This window comes from Procambarus clarkii, chromosome 79, assembly GCF_040958095.1.
Source record: "Procambarus clarkii isolate CNS0578487 chromosome 79, FALCON_Pclarkii_2.0, whole genome shotgun sequence".
Classification (NCBI taxonomy): Eukaryota; Metazoa; Arthropoda; class Malacostraca; order Decapoda; family Cambaridae; genus Procambarus; species Procambarus clarkii.
In genome coordinates, this window is record NC_091228.1 from 22,314,272 (window position 1) to 22,329,524 (window position 15,253).

General features: G+C 50.8%; 1 protein-coding gene across 1 annotated transcript in view; it reads left to right on the plus strand.

Annotated features, from left to right (window-relative positions):
* Nucleotides 1-15,253, plus strand: part of LOC123764596 (monocarboxylate transporter 9) — a 78,402-nt gene that overhangs the window by 19,698 nt on the left and 43,451 nt on the right. The window lies entirely within an intron of this gene.

Sequence of the window (15,253 nt, forward strand, 5' to 3'; positions counted from 1 at the left end):
CTGTCATTCCGTGTGAAGATTGAACGTTTCTACAATGACAACCAGTGCCTCTGGTGCTACAAGTACACCCACTCCACCAGCAAATATCAACAGCGAATGAAAAATGTAACCTCTGCTCAGCCGATCACCATTACTCTCTCTCTGCACGTCGGAAACGCTACACTGTTTGCTTTGCAACGACGATCATCCTGCAATCTCCCATCGTTGTACCCGAAGGCAGGAAGTCATCAAGAATCTCGAGAAAGCCACATCTTCAGTCAGAGCTGGCACCGACCCAGTCACCTCAGCCCCAACGACCACCTCAACCTCAACCTTCAATGTTCAAGCCGCCACTTTCCCAGAGCTTCCGAGAGGAGAAGGAAATACCACCACCACACACCAACACTCTACTGTTACTACTAGCCAATGGGGGCACAGCTCCCAACCGACCAGCCACTCATCGAGCCAGCCGTCGCCACCTTCATCCCACCCCGACCGATCACTGTATAACACAATTCAGGCGTTGACATCCACGGCCAGAATGATTGCTGGCACTGACTCCCAAGAATATGTGAGAATTCTGAATATTCTTTACAAAGCAAAAGGTCTCCCAGTCTTCAACGTTCCTGATGAAGTCTACACCACCACCACTTCAACCTCAAGTACTCAAGCTCTGGACTCGGTCATCACTGTGAACACCGCCATGCTTACGGACCTACTGTCAACAGCTGCAACGCATACTCATGCTGCAACTGTATCACAAGCCAGCCAGGCGCCGACGACGCCTCCTTCTCATCCATCGACAACTGCCACAGTTCCACCTCTCGTGTGTACCCGCAGAACAATCTACAGCTGCTGCAGGACCTGCGGTGACTACTTAACCTTCAAGAACGCCGCAACCATTAAGATTCACCGCCTCTGCTTTTGAGTCAGTTGACTCATTGGATGAGGAAGTCTCAGTTGGATCAACATCTCCATGGTAGTGCCCCTACTCAACTGAAGATTTCCTTCTGGACACTGCCTCCAACGACAGCACCACCATGATAACGCGTAGCCAGACCAACGGACCAGCGAAGAAGCCCAGGAAGAAAATGAAGAAGACCGACGATCCGAGCATGATAAAATCATAAAGAAAAAAAAAAAAGACTATGAAATGTGGTAGCGAATAACACCACCAGATCCGCGGCAAGATGCCCGGCCTCCTGCAAGACACATCAGCGAGCAACCACGTGAATTCCGCTCAACCACCAAGTAAGTAAGTAATTATCAAAAGAAGGCACCAAACCGGGAAGGCTATGTAGCACCATCAAATACGCAAAATAATCAGAGGGCGCTAAATATCACCAAGGATGCCAATACGAGAACAAAAACACATAAGGCGAACGATATCAAAAGTATCCGAGTCACCAAGAATTCTATCGAGGGACAGGTGACCACGAGGGGCGGTCGGAAAGCAAGACACACGCTCGTCCTGGAAGTCAGGACATTCAAGAAGGACATGCACGACCGTAAGAGGGACAATGCAACTAGGACAATAAGGAGCAGGGCGGCGCTCCATCAAGTGACCATGGGTTAAGCGAGTATGGCCAATACGCAACCTCGCCAGAGCTGTTTCCCACCGCCGGTTACGGTGGAAGGAGGACGGCCACGAGGAAACACAACATTTAAGAGTACGTAGCTTGTTACCAGTAACAGACAACCAAGAAGCCTGCCAACGGGTAAGGACTGAGGAATGGATAACTGGGTAAAAGTCGGAATACGGAATGCCTTTACGAGAGATGGGACAAGAGCGGACATCTTCCTTAGCGGCAGCATCCGCACGCTCATTTAAAGACACACCAATATGGCTGGGAACCCAACAAAACTCAACCGACTTAAATTTACTATGAACGAGAAACAGCCAATGCTGGATCTCGACAACTACTGGATGAACCGGATTAAAGGACCCGAGAGCCATGAGGGCACTACGAGAGTCAACAACAACCACAAAGGAAGACTGACAACGAGAAAGCAGGAGACGAAGAGCATAGAGAATAGCATAAAGTTCCGCTGTAAAGATGCTAGTCTCCGGAGGCAAGCGACACATATAAGTGCGATCAGGAAAAACAACAGAGTAGCCAACACCGTCCGCTGACTTAGACCCATCGGTGAAGACAGAAACGGAGCGGGAGTGAGAAGAAAAGTGCTCGAGGAAAAGGCGTTTTTGAACCGTAGGAGGGGTAAAAGCTTTAGTGATACGGGTCAAGGAAGTACAAAACCGCGGAAGAGGGACCCTCCACGGGGGCAAAGAAGGAACAACACGAGGAGAAACATCAGAAATACGAACGGAGAGAGAATCCTGTAGGCGAGATAACCAGACAGAAAGAGGGAGGTGGTGAAGAGGAACAGGAACCGCAGGAGGGGTAAAAGTTAAAGCACGACAGAGGAGAGAGGAAGGATGTTGCAAGGACCGCGCAAGATAGCGAAGACAGTAGCGATCACGGCGGTCCTGGAGAGACAGGAAGCCAGTGTCAACATACAAGCTAAGGATGGGAGTCGAACGAAAGGCACCAGAACTGAGGCGCAACCCAGTATGGTGCAAAGCATCAAGACAGCGAAGAGTAGAAGGAGAAGCAGACGAGTAAGCAGGGCAACCATAATCGAGCTTAGACAGGACGAGAGAGGAATGTAAAGCAAGGAGAGTGCGCCTATCTGCCCCCCAAGAAGTATGGGACAAGACCCGAAGGAGGGTAAGGGCCTTAGAGCACTCAACACGGAGGTAAGAGATATGGGGAGACCAAGACAAGCGAGTGTCAAGGAATAACCCCAAAAGCTTCGCGGAATCTTTGTATTCAAGGGGATGACCATAAAGTGACAAAGAGGGACGAAGAACAACCCGTTTCCGCGTAAAAGTCATGGCACAAGTCTTAGAAGTAGAGAACTTGAAGCCATGACCTGTGGCCCAAGACGACACGGCATCAATTGCAAGTTGAAGCCGGCGTTGAAGGAGAGGCGAATCATCACCCTGACAATAAAGGGTAAAATCATCGACATAGAGAGCGGAGAAGACACCAGAAGGAAGAGAGGAAAGAAGACCATTGAGGGCAACCAGAAAAAGAGTAGTGCTCAGAACACTACCCTGGGGCACACCTTCGTATTGCTGAAAAGAGGAAGAGAGAGCGGTACCAAGGCGCACCCGAAAGGAACGACGAGAGAGGAAGCTGCGGAGAAAGAGAGGGAGATGACCACGAAAGCCAAAAGAATGAAGTTGAGATAGGATATGATAACGCCAAGTGGTGTCGTAAGCCTTTTCTAGGTCAAAAAGGACGGCAACAACGGAGGTCTTCGCAGCAAAAGCAGTACGAATATAGACCTCCAAGTTTACCAGGACATCTGTCGTGCTGCGGCACTTGCGGAAACCAAATTGAGAAGGGGAGAGGAGGTGATGGTGTTCCAGGAACCACATCAGACGAACGTTAACCATACGTTCAAAGAGTTTGCAGACACAACTTGTGAGAGCAATAGGGCGAAAGTCCTTAGGGGAAGTACCCAGAGACCCCGGTTTGCGAACAGGGAGGACAACGGCATCGAGCCAGTCCTCAGGGACTGACGACGACTCCCAGATCCAATTATACAGACTCAGTAAATACTGAGACGTGCTCGGAGGGAGATGGCGAAGCATCTCATAATGAATACCATCGGAGCCCGCCGCCGTAGAACCGCAGAGGGCCAGGGCAGAACGAAGTTCAGAGAGAGAGAAGGGATCATTATAGGGAAGCTGAAGATGAGTGCAGAAATCTAAAGGACGAGACTCAAGGACAGGTTTACGAAGAAGGAAAGATTGGGGAAGATGAAGACCAGAGCTAACAGAAGAAAAGTGGGAACCCAGTTCGGAAGCGACCCGCAACGGGTCCGCCACAAGAGTATCATGGAGGTGAAGGACCGGTGAAACATCGGGAACGAACTTACCCGCTATCTTGCGGATACGCTTCCAGATCTGGGCCAGAGGGGTCTCAGACGTAATTGTTGAGACAAAAGATGCCCAACATTCACGTTTAGCCGTATGGATGGCCCTACGGGCCACCGCACTCGCTTTCCGAAAGAAAAGAAAAGAATCGGTCGTCTGCCTACGGCGGTGCCTCTTCCAGGCTGCACGCTTACAGCGGACAGCCCGAGCACAGTCCGCATTCCACCAGGGAACGCACTTCCGTGGACCCCGAGAGGAAGAGCGAGGAATAGAGCGGAGGGCAGCGTTGAAGACAGTGTCATGAAAAAGGAGGAGAGCGCGAGAGAGAGGCAGAAGGGAGAGGTCAGAGAGAGCAGCACTGTGGGTAAAAAGGGTCCAGTCTGCCTTAGCAAACTGCCACCTAGGAAAAGAGAGGGAAGGGCGAAAAGAGAAAAAGGAAACAAGGATGGGGAAATGATCACTTCCATGGAGGTCATCAAGAACCTGCCACGTGAAATCTAAGTAAAGAGAGGAAGAGCAGAGAGAAAGATCAAGACAAGAAAGGGTGCGAGTCCGAGAGTCCAAATGAGTGGGCTCACCAGAATTCAGAAGAGACAGGGAAGAAGAGAGGAGAAACGGCTCAAGGAGGCGACCCCGGGTATTCGTCAGAACGTCACCCCAAAGAGAATGACGACAATTGAAGTCACCCAGCAGGAGCACAGGCTCCAGCAAGGAGTCTAGGAGGTGTTTCAAATCAGGAAGAGAGAGCGGGACACTCGGGGGGAGATAAATGGAACAAACTGTGTACCATTTCCCCCACAAAGATACGAGCAGCAGAACAATGGAGAGGCGAAGGAAAAAGTAAAGGAACAAAGGGAACATCAGCCCGAATCAAGAGAGCAGAAGAATTAGAAGCCCCAGCAATGGCTGGGGGGGGGGGAGAGAGAAAGGAATAGCCACGAAAACGACCAGGACGAGCACCAAGCATTGGCTCCTGGAGACAGACACAAAGGGGCGAAAACCGTGAAATCAAAAGTTGGAGTTCGAGGAAATTGGCGTAATAACCTCGAACGTTCCATTGAAGAACGGACAACGACGAGAAGAGAAAGGGCAAAAACAGAGAACAAGGAAGAAACAAAGGCGAAAGAGCAACAGAGCACGTTAAAGAATATCAGGGTCGGGATCAGGGTCAGCAAAGTCAGGGTTAGGGGGCATGGGTAAACTGAGCAAAGACGGAGGGAAAGAAACGGGAGAACAGATCAGAGGTGGGCGGGCAGGTTCCGGAGGAGGAGGAGGAGGAGGAAGAGGAGGAGACAACGGAGAGGAGCAGTCAAGGACAGCAGCAGGAAGAGGGGGAGTAGAAAGAGGGGAGCGCACCCCAGCAAGAGCAGCAACCGAAAGGGAAGCAGGGGCCAAAGAAACCTCCAAAGCAGGAACAGGGGGCGCAAGCACTGAAACGGGAGGGGAAGGAGCAACAGAGCCAGAAGGAGGAGCTGAGGAAGAAAGCGAAGCCTTCTTACCCGCCGGGGAAGAGGAAGGAGAGGAGCCAGGCTTACGCTTCTGACTTAAAGAGACCGGTGTCCCAGCAACTACGTACCGGGCAACGGATTCCAGTGTCTCAACAGAAGCCGAACGAGAGCACACACGACGGCCGTTAGGAGAGCGATGGACATCCGCCCGCACCGACAGGCGGTGGGGAGAGCCGATAGATGGAGGAAGAGGATGGGAAGGAGGATCGGAGGGGGTACGAGGAAGAAGACACAGAAGACACGACAGACCGGGTAGAAGGAAGGGGAACCCCAGACAGAGGACCAGGAGGAGGATCCTTCGGGAGAGAACCCAAAGGAATGGAGGAGGGGGCAGTGGGCGCATCAGGGTCCAAGGCCTGGAAACGGTTGTGAGTCTGAGGAAGGCGGGAAGGACGAGGAGAGGAAGAGCGCAACACGCGAGCATAAGAGATATTAGCATTAGGCGGGAGCCGGCGAACCTCGCGCCTCGCCTCAGGAAAAGATAAACGCTCCCGGTGCTTCAGGTTGAGGACGGCTGCCTCAAGCTTGTAATGGACACACGCACGGGAGAAGGTAGGATGGGCCTCACCGCAGTTGAGGCAACGAGCCTGGGGAGAAGTGCACTCCGACTTAGAGTGACCTTCGCCACCACACAAAGGACAGAGAGAGACAGTCCCGGAGCAGCGGAGGGCACCATGCCCAAACCTCCAGCACTTGTTGCAGAGCCGAGGAGAAGGAATGTACTCCTGGACAGAGCACCTGGCACCAGCAAGAATGACAGAGGGTGGAAGGGACCTACCATCAAAGGTAATCTTCACAACCCGGAGGGGTTGACGGCGACTACCACGAGGGGGACGAGTAAACGTGTTCACCTGGAGAATAGAATGGTCCTGGGCAGCGAGGATATGTCGAATATCGTCGTGGCAGTCGCGCAGGTCCCGAACACCGGTCGCAACATGGGGCGGGAGCAAAATAGTGCCAACACTGGCATTCAACTGAGCGTTCTTCGAGACCCGAACGGGGGTCTCGCCAAGGCAGGATAAGGCAGCCAAGCGGGAAGCAGCATCCTGAGAAGGAGCAGCAACGACACGTGTACAGAGACGAGTGGGGTTGAAAGTAATGGAGGCATCCACGGAATCAATGAGATGTCGATGGAGGGAGAAATCGTCAGGAGGCGCAGAATCAAGAGGGAGGAGATCAAAATATTTGGCCCATGAAGCGGGACCAAACAAGGCTTGATAGGTAGCAGAACTGGAAGGAATCGAGCGAGGGCGGCCGTGACGAGGACGGCAGTGAGAACCCCCAGAGAGAGAGGGGTTAAAAGGCGCAGTAGTTACAACTAGAGAAGGAGCCGCGCCAGGGGACGAGGTAGTCACCACTGGGGGCTTGGGGCTCGACCCAACCACAGAGGAGGGAGGGGAGCCAGGGGAAGGAGTCAGAGAGGCCAAAGGAGGAGCAAGATCGGGGCCCAATGCAGCGGAGGCTACAGAGCCCGGTCTTCCAATACGGACCGACTCGGGGGCTTGGTCGCCCACCCCACGAGCCTGAGAAGGTAAACCAGAAGCAGCCGAAACAGGGGTTATCATCTTGACGAAAAGAAGAATTCATTCACGAATGTGCCTCCACACCCACCATGGAGCCACAATTAGAGGCAGGACACCCAACAAGAAGCTATCGCCGATCTTGTCGGGGCCTCCTAGGGGTGCGTCGTGAGTATACGCCACCTTAAGAAACCGACAGTCCGTCGAGATCGGGTTCAGTGACGAAAGGGGGATTGACAATAAAAGGTTCCCCTCGCTCTCGACGTCGGGTACTACAGTTCTACGGGTGCAAGAGTATGCCTCCTCAAGCACCCGGGCGTCAAAATAGAAGAAGTCCAAGGGAAGAACCAGAACGAGCAAAAGGTCAGCAGGAAACGGCAAGCAGATAGGAGAAGAGGGGGGAGAAAAACGAAACAGAAGGAAAAGGAAAAGATGCCCAGCAGAATTGGAGAGGACGGCAGCAGGAGCACAAGGCTAGAAATGGACAGAGGACTGTCCCAAGGAGCATCACACTCCGGCAGCCGCCCACTAAGCCCCCACACGGCGACAACGAGCTGAGCGGGGAGGGGGCTCAACCACCAAACCACAGCGTCAGCTGCAAGTCTTACCCACGGTGGTTGGCCACCGATTTTTCCCCCCTCTTTGACTTGTCAAAGTCAAAGAGGGGGGAAAAATGTTCCTAGTTCCTTGTTCCTAGCTCAAGATTTCTGCATCCTCGCCCCTGCCTTCCATCCCCTGCTTACCTGCTCTAGGGGTCCTTGGAACTGGAACTTGAAGGCCAGGTCCAAAATTTGCACATTAGAATAACAACATACTGGAGCAAATCGTACGAACGGAAATACAGAATAGAACCAGAGAGGAGTAGAGGTGCCATAGGCACAATCAGAGTGTACTGTCTGAACATCAGAGGTCCACGGCTGCTCAACACCCTCTTAGCGAACATTAAAAATATTGCAAGAACAAAGGTGGATGTATTCAAGAGACACTTAGAAAAGTTCTTGCAAGAAGTACCAGACCAACCGGGCTGTAGTGGATATGTGGGCCTGCAGGCTACTCCAAGCAACAGCCTGTTGGACCAAGTTATTACCAAGTTGGACCAAGTGTTACTTAATTAATTAATATATGATACGAAAATATCTTAGCTGTGAGAGGGAGTTTGATGTCTCTGCTGCAGCCATACATGTGTCGGCAGCAGCAGCCATGCTGTTTACTGTGTGACCATTGTGGGGTAATCATAGCAGGCAGTATGTGCTTTTTAATTTGTGAATATTTACTTTGTATTTTTTATTTACTTCAAATAGTGAACGGCATTTAAGATCAGTCTGCCAGATTTTACCTGCACATAGTGGGTGGGGGTGGGGGGGGGTAAATGTACACAGCTTATCCCAAAATTGGTGGAGATAAATAAGCCATATACATTTACTGTTAATAAATATGCATAGTTTATACCACATATGGTGGTACAAACAGGCTACTTATAAGGTTAGTACTACACAATATTATTGTAAAGATGGCTTAGTAAAAAGTTAAATGGGTGGCCTTAGCTGTGATGCAGTTATGGCCTGTATTGGCAGTGCGAGAGTTGTTCCTTAATCATCAAATTAGGGTGTGGCACATATGGCCCAGAGTGTATCATGTAATGGCGGCTGTTGGGGCAGCCAGTGTATGCAAGATGTTGCAGTTTCTTGCAGGTGGTAAACAGCTTCTTACTAACTTCTCTCCCTTGAACCGCACCCTGGCTTGAGGCTTCTTAGGCTGCTTAACAATATCAGCAATAATACACAAGCCCTCTAGTGTTTGTTACCGTGCAACTCTAGTCCAAGAGTTGCACGGTATATCTTAAGGGTCTCCAGTTGGACAGCGATCATAAAACAGCGGGGACCCCTCGACATGAGCTGTTCCAGAGGTTGCGCGCTCTCAATCAGCCTATCGCTTCTTCTCGCCTCCAGGTTTCTCCTGGTCGGGCCTCATCACAAGTAGGAACTAGCAGACGCTCTTGCCTCTCCCAGTCACATGCCACATACGCCCAGGTTGCTAATCGATTTTCCCTCCTGGGTAGCCTTGACATGGACAGAAACTCATCCACGGATACAGACATGGATGCTCAGTCTCTGCCGGAGCCTGGCACTCGTCACCCTCCTGCCTCTCTTCAAAGAAGCCAACACCGGCGTCGTCGACACACCCATCGATCAGGAGGTACTGCTCCAATAGATAGCCCTGATGATCCTCTGGTCCCCCAGGCACTTTCCCAGGGAATTGTGACACCGGTGGAACATGAGGCCCAGAGTGAAGCACCCACCAGTCGCAGGCACAGTCAAGAGAGTTCTCGAGCCGATCACTGCTTCCGTCAGGCAGAGAGAAGCATTGATCAACAGCCCTTGGACTGGTTGTCATTGACACCACACATTTTACTTACTTTGTATGAGAGGTTTTATGGCTTTTTCTCGTGGTTCTCCTTTTGGAGACGTCTGTGCACAGGTGGTCAAAAAGTTAGCTGTTGTATTTCAGGGTTAATGGCGCCCCATCCTGAGAATACTATGGTGTTTTGGAATGCCGTCTCCCTTTTTAAGAAGACGCAAATTCTATGCAATTTTATCGCCAGCGCTCCACCGTTGATCATGGGACTCTGTGACTCTTGGCTTACCGACGACCTTTCCTTCATGGTGCCGGGGTATTCAGTCTATAGACAAGATCGGCCAGTACGGGGTGGAGGGGGACTTGCCCTCCAACCCGTACTGGCCAATCTTGTCTATAGACCGAAGATCCAAGTGGATCTTCTCGGAGGAGAGGTGGCTTGGCTATGAGGCAGATGACTGGTCGGCCTTTCCTCCAGTTACTGCAGATCTGCATGGGTCAGCAGATGCTCTCTCCAAGTCCCTCTTCAGTGTAGGCTCTCGGCATTTCAGGAGGACTAGTAGCCAGATCAACTATCCTTCCCACGGTGGGGCACCATGGTGGACCCTTGAATGTCGGCATGCAGTACTGGATTGGCGACTTGCGTGGAATTCATGGCGGCGCCACCCTACTCCATTGCAGTGGCAGTCCTTCCACAGAGCGGACGCCAGGTGTAGACAAACAGTCTTCTTTGCCAAACGCAAGGCCTGGACTGATTACTATGCCTCTCTCCGATTTGATTCCTCCTCAGCGGGAGCCTGGGCCTTTGTTCGCAAGATGACAGGTAGGTATTCCCGGCCTTCCATCCCACTTAGAGACCCTAATGGTAATGCGGGCCCCGGGGGAAGTACAAATAGCCGAATTTTGGCTGACCACTTTGAGGATGTTTACCGTTCCTCGCTTCTTTCTGTGAGTTCCATAGGATGGGGCTCCCAACAGGGTATAGGACTAGTTCAGGACCTGGATCGTTCATTTACACCTGTTGAGCTGGAGAACGCTCTGTCACTCTCTAGGTTGGGCACTATGCAAGGGATAGACAACGTTCCATATGAATTTGTTCAGAGGGCACCCAGGATCCTTCAGTCTCACCTCCTTCACTTCTATAAGGCCTGCTGGTCCTCTTGTGTCTTCCCTGACCCGTGGAAATGCCATTCTTCTACCATTGGCCAAGTCAGATGTGGGGGTTTTCTTTTTTGCTTTCACGACTGCAATGCGTACGTCGCCAATGTACATGTGGCAGACGCTTCACGAAACTGCCGGAATTAGCAGAATAGAAAATACGAGAGCAACCGTACAGGGCCTGGGAGCAAGGTCGAGTTAGAGTCCTTGAGGGTCTCTTCTCAGACTAGCCTCACCTGGTCCTGCTCCACGATGATCGTTGGAATCTTCTCAATGATTTAACACTTTAAGGGACTCCCAGGGTCCTCATCACATTTATAGTTTAGTGAATTAGGCAACTCGGTGTTGAAGACACCTAGAGCTGAAGGCTGGAGTAATTGATTGGCAGTATTCAGAAGTGGTTCAACGGAAACACCGCATAAAGCTTAACAGTAGTTTGTTTACTAACTTAACCACTAATACAAAGGGTGCTTGATTTACTTTAGATTGGCGTCAGCAAAGCTATGGTTGTATTAGCGAGACTCTTGACGTCTGGCTAACAACTCGTATCCACTCGTGGAGAAACACCTACCTTAACACAGTTGACAGCCAATCATTAACACGGCAACCTAACTGCCGGTATGCAAAGGGATCACAAGAGTTCCAACCGGATACTCGGTAATGATGATATGCAATAAACACAACTACACCGTCAATGGGACAGGCAGTAACATGCACAATAATAATCACACACAATTTCTAAATGTGTGGTGTATGTGAAGTTCACATTCACAGACGAGTGAAATGCAGTGATACCACACATAACCACGCATTCACCGTTGATTCACCTATAACCTGTGACAGGTATGAGAAGGTGAGAACTGTGGTTGATCCCTCAGATCAACACAGACACAATAAAACAATGACAAGATCTTGTACTTACAGATAAGGTACCTTTCCTTACTCACTCACTCAGCCACATTTATGCAAGAACTCGTAGGTGGCCTGACAGCTGGTTTCGCTCATAGACATGGAGGGTACTCGCAGCAGGGCGTGCTGTATGCTTAACAGACAGACACATGCACACACACTGGTACTGGCGGTGAGTAAGGTGGTGACGTCACGTGGTACAGTTAGGGCGGCGGCGGGCACCTCGAGGTACTGAGGTACATGCTCGGGACAGAGTGGCGGCTGGCGGTGGCTGTGATTATATGATACCATGCACTACACTGTGGTACAGGTACACTGTGGTAAAGTCACACACAGATTACTTAGGCGGCGGCACTGCCTTAGTTCACTCGAAGTCACTCACAACGATCTTTGTCACCAGGGGTTACCTGATACCAGTCTGTTTCGCTCTGGTGATTTTGTCACTTTAGGCTTCTGAACATTATATTCACACTCGTGATTCTGGGCGAGTGTGTGGTATATTGCAAAGATGCTGAGTTAACTTGACGGTGAGGAATAGACGGTGTTCAGTCTAGTGGCCGCTAGACAGAACAGCTACATGTCCACTTTACAAGAGATCCCTCACGAGAATACTTTTGCCTGAAGCTCAGGGCGTCTTGTGGGCACCCAACACAAAAGGTTACAATTTGACAAATAGCATTGGAGCAAATGAGCGGGAACCAATCATATTGAACGTTCGATGATCAGTAGGAGAGGTGACATCATGAACACGTCATCGCTGTTATTCTCCATCGCGCCAGTTGACCCCAGAAGTCAGATGGTCGCTGGCGTCTCCCCTCTGCTCTCACACTGCACCAGCCAATGTACTCACTGACCCTTGGTGGCAAGTATGCTTAACTCCCTGTATCTACTTCCTGCCTGGACATACAGTGGCCTCTGTATTATAAAAGTGTTCCTGGTTAAGTGGGCATTCTGGAGATACCCAACATGCCAGGTCCCTATCCAGGGTTAACAGAAATAGGGCCTTGTGCACGAAGTCGGTGCACTGTGCACTGCAATGAGCCATTCAAGTCAGCTGTGGGAGAATCCTGAGAGACATACTCCCACATCAGGGAAGGATCCATCTGTCCCGAGTTCATATCGGCTTATAAGTCTGCTTCCATGTCTCGGGAAACTGATGAAACGTCTTGTTCACACCCAGCTTCAATGGGTGGTGGAAACCTCAGGTCTCCTACCTGAGTGGTATTAGTGGATTTCGGCCGGGAAGAAGCACGATAGACTGCCTCCTCTCTTTGGAACATCGATTAATGGACACTTATCGCTGGAGAAGAGTGCTCCTTGCAGCATTCTTCGACATCAAGAGTGCATTTGACTCTGCGTCTCATTCTGCTGTCCTCTAGAGTTTGGCTCGACTACGTCTCTCGGGTACGTTGCTGACATCGTTCCAAAACTATCTACAGGGCCGCTCATTCAAAGTGGCAGTTGGTGGAGTCATCTCCACATCCCGCCCTCTCTCGCGTGGTGTCCCCCAGGGAGCGATTCTCAGCCCGCTATAATTCTCTATTCTTCTGTCTGATCTCCCGGTATTCCGGGGGATCCAGGTTGTAGCCTATGCCGATGACGTAACCCTTGTGGCAGATGGTGCCACTCTCCTGGAGGCACAAGGCTCCCTGCAAAACGCCGTGACTGTGTTCTCTGCAATTGTGCTGGGGAAGGGGCTAACCATTAACCTGGTGAAAAGTTGCGTCATGAACTTCTCCTGGACCCGCTTGCCAGACCAGCCAGTGGTGACCGTCTGGGGCCGTCGTCTCTCAATCGCTATGGAACACAGATGGCTGGGGGTCGTTCTAGATGGCCCTCGGCTGACGTGGAGGCATCATGTGGATTACTTTCAGGCCTCATGCCTTCGTCGCATGAACTTCATGAAACGGCTCACTGGTGCAGCATGGGGGCTTCACAGGAGTCGCTCCTAGCTCTCTATAAGGCCTTCATTCATAGCAAGATCATGTATGCGAGTGAAGTCTATGGCTCAGCAGCAACATTGGTCTTGGCAAAGCTTGATCCCATATAAAATGATGCCCTTCGCTCAGCGCTAGGAGCTATGCCTTCCTCGCCAGTCCTCTCTCTTCATGCCGAGTCGGGATTATGGACCCTGCGCTTTGGACGTTTCCTTACCCTCTGTCGCCGGCTTCAATGGATAGTGCATCTCCCTGCTATCCATCCACTTACTCGCCTGCAGCTTGAGGCTAACTGGTGGAATATGCAAGCTGGACACTTTAGACCCCGTCAGTTGCCTTTCGTCGTCCGGGCCTTGGATGCATATTCACAGTTTTCCCTCCCGTCCCTGTACTCACCCCTGGCCCAATCATCTCACTGGTGCTTCCGTGGGCAGAAGAGCTCATCTGGGTTTCAGTGAACTTTTCCAAGCCTCCTCATCGGAAGAGGGATTTAGAGGGTCAGCCTCTCTAATTTTTGCAGACCCATGAGCCTTCTTATACTCTGGATATTTGGAGGTTTACACGGATGGGTCCCGCAAAGATCAGCTACTATCCACATCTGCAGCAGCATACTTTGCTCCTTTTTCCTTCTGTCAGACGTGGAAACTCTCTCCTGCTCATTCGTGCCTGGCCGGCAAACTGTTTGCAATCTTACTAGCCTTACGACTACTTCGACAAGTTTCAGGGCCCTCTGCGGTTGTTTTCTACGTGGACTCAGTTACAGCCCTACATCTGATATCATCTTGCGTCCACGAGTCCATCGTCATACTGTGTCACAGATCTGTGGAGAACTGCTGTCATACTCTAGTACTCCGGGTTGGTCGATCTATCTCCAACGGGATTTGTCACATGTCGGTATTAATGGCAATGAGGTGGCCAACGCAGCAGCAGGGATGGCATATGCTCTCCATGACTACAAATGTGCCTCTGGACCTTTCTGAAATTTTCCCGCAACTCCGGGCGGCTTGCCTCGCGAGTTTGGAGGCAATGATGTAGCCAGCACTCAGGTCCTCCTCTCTGGCGGGTCTCCAGGAGGACTTCTCCCCGCGTCCATGGACTCGTCATCATTCTCAACTCCTCAACACTGCCATCACTCTTCTCTGGATTGGGCACACCTGCCTGGTTACACATCTCCATCTTCTACGGCTGGTAGATTCCCAATACTACCAGTGGTATCCGACCCAGGAAGATACAGTGGAACACCTTCTTCTTCACTGCCCTCAATTTCATAGCTCTCGCATCCGACTACAGAGTGCTGTTTGTAGGCTGAATATTCCCTGCCTCACAGTTCCCGTTCTCTTAGATGGGGCAGGTGCGAGAGATGAAGACATCCGTCATGACATCCTTCGCCATATCTTTCGCTTCATCTGTCATGTCCGTGGCCTGAAGAGACTGTAAAATATATGGCCTGAGGAGATTGTAGGATCTATGGCCTAAAGAGACTATTGGGACCCCATCCCTCAGCTATTCCCGGTATCGGGCAGCCGAGGCGCATCCGATCCCACGATCGTCGTCGCCCCTAAATCAACACAACAACAACAGGAGCCGCATTTCTCTTCGTTCCAATATTCTGTGACTTTATATTGACTTATGAAGGGAACCTATACTTTATGGTATATTTCATTAAGAGAACGCATGGACAACAGATTTTTTTTATTGAATCTAATGCTTAAACTGTTGTTTAAAAGATACGTGATGTGTAAATGTATTTGTTGTTATGTGACTTCATGATCCCGTTCTCCTTAAACTTTTTGATGACTACCTATGTTAGCATATTATGTGTCGGATTTCCGACAACCATGTTGATTGTTGCAGCTGGTGGTGCCCGTGTTGTTTAATGTGTGACCATGTTGACTATTGCAGCTGGTGGGGCCCATGTTGTTTAATGTGTGACCATGTTGA